This window comes from Myotis myotis, unplaced genomic scaffold, assembly GCF_014108235.1.
Source record: "Myotis myotis isolate mMyoMyo1 unplaced genomic scaffold, mMyoMyo1.p scaffold_m19_p_8, whole genome shotgun sequence".
NCBI lineage: Eukaryota > Metazoa > Chordata > Mammalia > Chiroptera > Vespertilionidae > Myotis > Myotis myotis.
Genome location: NW_023416390.1, coordinates 6088953 through 6094031, shown reverse-complemented (window position 1 = coordinate 6094031; position 5079 = coordinate 6088953).

The window sequence follows — 5079 nt, the reverse complement described above, 5'->3', positions numbered from 1 at the left end:
CATTTGTGGTTGTCTTTTGTTCTAAAGTATTTCTAAATGTATTATTCATAAAAGCAGACCTTGCCTGGAGGCTCTAGCCTTTGACCCACATCATCTTTGAACTTCTTTCCCAATGCAGACGTGTTTATTAGATCTTGTCTTTTGAAAAAGTCACACATATTTGTGAACAAGGTCTATTCTTTAGTAATAATAGATACTTTAAGGAAATGTCAGTGGACGGCAGAGTATTACATTACTATAAAGACAAGGAATTCTGAGTCGCCACAAATGGTTGAACTTTATTTTCTCAGTTTAAAATTTTTTTAATGAATAAAGGAATTTTCAAGAAGTTTATAACCTGGTTGTCAGTTCCCTTTATTTACGGTAGTTATATTCTATGAATTCCCCATAAACAGTGAATCCCGAAACACTGCTTCTAGGAGAAATATAGGGTTAGGTTCCTGAAAGCTCTTCATAACATTTTTGTTCACTGAGCAATATATAACCTTGTTTTATGAGCGTTTCTGTTTACAGAGACCTTATTTAATAGTTGATCATTAACATTGAACCCATAGCTAACAGCACTAGAACTCATGCCTGAATGAAGCTAATCTGATACATGTATTTTTTTCCATAAGCCCTTGTGCATAGGAACACTAGATGTATAACAATTCTGAACTACGAAGTGTTTTAAACAGTAAAATCACCAACAAAAATGCAGAGAACATGACATGAATTAGACCACAAAGAGGACACTTGTCTTCCAGTACGAGAACTAAGAAGGCAGGGTCACCTTGTTCAGCCTTAGCTGGGAACAAGTGTATCGGGCAACTCCACTTTTTCACCATGTGAACGTGTTAGCAAATGACTGAAAGCACCATCCATGTTGATTTGGGGTTACACACAAATTTTAGCAAGCAGGTGAGTTTGCAAATAAGGAATCTGAATAAGGAGGGTCAATTGTATATGCTAAATCATGTAAGAAGTATGAAGTATAATGAGAAAAACGGTGTGCAGAGCTTCACAATTGAGAATTTGATGCCTTGGAACTTCCTAATTGTGAACATTTTCTGTTCTATATCTTTTTTTCTTCTGGAACATACACATTCCCAAGTTTTCTCTTCAGCCCCAGTTTTTCTCTTGGGCACTGAAGTGCTACATATTCTCTTGGGAAGTAACAGCGTACCCTCAAATGTAAAATAGCGCTAAAATCATAATCATATTTTCCCTTTCTGTATCACCTCCTCACCCAAACTTCCTTAGTTAACACATCATGTTCCCTCCCTTAGTTAACACATCACAACTGGAATTGAGGTGTCATTCTAAAAATTGTGTTTCCTACCGCACCTCTTCCAGTTAGTCATTAATTTTCATCAGTGATAGCTCCTAATATCTTACAGTCATTTCCTCTTGATTCTTATATTGTGGAAATACAGTTGGGTCCACATTCTTTTACTTGGTAGATTGTCTAGATCAGGGGTGGGCAAACTTTTTGACTTGAGGGCCACAATGGGTTCTTAAACTGGCCCGGAGGGCCGGAACAAAAGCATGGGTGGAGTGTTTGTGTGAACTAATATAAATTCAAAGTAAACATCATTACATAAAAGGGTACGGTCTTTTTTTTTTTAGTTTTATTCATTTCAAACGGGCCGGATCCGGCCCGCGGGCCATAGTTTGCCCACGGCTGGTCTAGATCATCTACTAGTAGTGAGGAGTCAGCAAATTTTTTCTATAAAGGGCCAATTATTAAATATTTTAGGCTTTGCAGGCCAGAAAGCTTCTTATCACTACTCAATTCTGCTGCTGGAGCATGAAAAAGCCATAGGCAATATGCAAAAATGAATGGGTGTGCCAATAAAACTTTATAAAAACAGACAATGGGCTGCATTTTTGTTTCCTGACTCTGGTCTAGATCATCAGGATGATACTCTAACTGGTTCTCCTAGTTCTAGCATGACTGAGATGGGAGGAGAGGACAGAAAGGGACAGGGCAGTGAGCCTCATCTGACTAACAAGCAGACCTTCAAAAGGCAGAGGGCTGAGAGATGGTTGTTGGATACAGCGATTTCTCTGTCATCATGAGTTTGTAAGTAGCTGAGAAAATAGTGAGAAAGTAGAGGCCGCAGGTATATTTCCAAGAAATTTACGGGGAGTGGGGGAAGGGAGAGGAGAACAATAGTTTATAGAGTGTTTTAGAAAATGTTTTAGTAGGCAAAGAGGAGGAGTCCACATGGCAGCAGCAATTGAAAGGCACAGCGTGCAAAATGACTAATGGTTAAAAATGCCGGAGAGAGTGATGAGATCGCAAGCACAATTGGAGGAGGCAACTTGATTAGAATAAGTAAAAACATTTTTTCCTGACAGACAAGAGAAGATTTCATGTAGTCGTCTGCTGAGAGTGATGGGTGTGGAGGTGGGTGTGCCTTGAAGAGTGAAAATTTGGCAAAAAGCGAGGAACAGAAGAGTCCTTGAATAGTGTTGGTCAAATAAGTGTAGCTTATCTGACCATCTATCAGGCGAAACAGATATTAACTACCAAACATCTCCATTTGCGATTGAAGAGCCTCTTTTGTAAAGTGTGCAGCCAAATAATTTTTGTAGTACTAATTTACAATCTCTTCCTGTATTTTTTTCCCTTTTAGAGCAGGAGACTGCTTCTTTGCATCAGGGGAAGTAGAGTAGCACTCAAAAGAATTTTAAAAAATTCCACTGGGGCCTTAATTTGCAAATACTTAAATCTATTGAGAAACACAGAGTTTGGAAAGAATGGAAAAGTCTCAGGAGATAACAAGGAGAAAGAGATCTTATACGTCTTACAACAACAAGAACTTTGCTCACTTCCCCAGTATACATATGTGGAGAATTGCTGGACCTTGTAGATAATGGTTCAATGCCGTGAATGTGGCTTCTAGGACTAAGGTAGAAGCAAAATTGTTATGTGGGGCAAACTTTGCCTCTGGAAGGAGCATGGCATCAGAGGGAGAAATAGCATTGAGTCTGAGAAGACTCATATGGGCCTTATTAGATCTTTTTTTTTTTTTTACTTTGGACAACATCCTCATGAACAGAAATGTTCTCACTAGAAAAACAACCCTGGAATTCATAGACCTGGTTCTCACAGAGAAGGGGGTTGGCTATCGTTAGCGGGTTGGCCACCCTCCAGTGTCTCCACCAATGGGAGACTTACTTTCAGAGACTTGCACTGTAGTTGTCTGCTTTCAGCTTCTTCCCCAGGGATATAGGTGAAGTTATTCTGTGAGAACCAGCTCTTGTACCTGAGAAGAGACTGGGGAGATCAGGCTCCCCAAATAAAGGATCAGTAGTCCTCTTTGTAGCACTGTAAGCTTCATACCTTTATTAGAAATTGCCATTCGATTCGGATACGACACACTCTGATGCTCATGGGCCATCACTGTCTTGAAGATGTTTCCTTGATCAAACATCACTGGCATGGCTTTCTGCAGGGATCTCTGAGCCTGACCAGGCGCTGGGCTCCAGAACCAGCTGACGGCACTGTCACCACATCCTCATCTTCAGGGCAGGAGAAGATAGAAGTCCCAGCTCAAGCAAAGAGAGCACATTTCCCCTTCTTCTGCCTTTTTGTTCTGTGGACCTCAACGAATTGGATGTGCCCACTGGCGTTGGTGAGCTTGATCTACTTTATTTGGTCTACCAGCTCTAACGCTAATCTCTTCCAGACTCACCTGGAACTGTTTCAGCAGCTATCGGGCATCTTTTAACCCGATATTAACACACAAAGTATCAACCACCACAGCCCTTTTCATATCTTCTGACACCTTCCCTACTTATCAAAATTTTTCCATAAGAATAGAAAAGTTCCAACATTTTCCATATACATGGTTTCCTCACTACAGAGAGAGAAGGGGGGCAGAGGGGACTGGGGAAGAGCGGAAAAGAGAGAAAGAGAGAGAGAGAAAGAGAGAGAGAAAGAGATTCTACTTTATGGAAAAGTAAAAGTTTTACTTATGGGAAACATATCGATCTCTGAACTTATAGAAATCAATAAGTACTTTCCTTTAATATATATTATTACTGAGAAAACTGTTCAAGAATCTCTAATGGGGAGGGTGGTACAAGATCTTATTCAGAATCATATGAGTAATCTCTCACGTTTGGGTCCTATGCCAACCCGATGCTGTGGTCGTCCAACTTTCAGAGTAAACAAAAAAAGAGGATTATTTTATAATTAGTCAAAAGGATTTCCACCCTCTGTGGTTCACCACTGGAATTTAAATTTAGTGATTGTAATATCCCTTTGAAAGGCCAAAAGAAAGATATATGCTAATTATACCAATATTTCTAGCCAGATGGTAAAATGCAACTAGGTCACCAATTACAGGCAGAACTTGAAGTCCACAGTCACTCTAGCCATACTGAATAGTGAGCGCATGAGTACAAAATGTTATGTGAAGAAAATTATAAGCTATAAACTTGAACAAATAGAACAACCGTTTCTCCATGTTATATAAGGCATGTCATAGCCCTTCCTTCTCCTGTAAATCATCATCATGACTAAATCCATGTGGCTTCATGACGTTCCCAGGTTATGATTGAATTAACTGCCTATATACTCACACAGAGTCAAATTCTATGGCTGAGACACTCTGATTTATTTGTTTCTTCCTCTGAAAGAAGCTGTTAGCCCAATTTATTAACAACGTGATTGGCTTTTTAATTGGGACTTGCACAAAAAGGCTTCTGAAGGAACTGAATATGTAAGCCCTCACAGACTGAAGACCATTGAAAATAAATTAAAAAGGGAGAAAAAGAGTGGGGCCCTTTAGTTAGAGGCCTTTTTGGCTGCTTTAACCTGTGTGAACATCAATTACTTCTTTCTTTCACAAAACAGCGGTAATCAGCTGTTTGCTTCTTTGATTAGTTCCAGTCCTAACTCATTTAATACCAATGATTAAGCCTGGGATCCTGCAAATAAACCTGTCTCCTTTTCCCCCAGAAATAGAATGATTGCAGTGGCCAATGGCTGGGGTCTTTTCTGTAACTACATTTGTAAGAGATTTAATGACCTTGGCTCTGCTCCAGTGGCCCAAACAACACGCTCAACAGTCCCCCCAACATCGT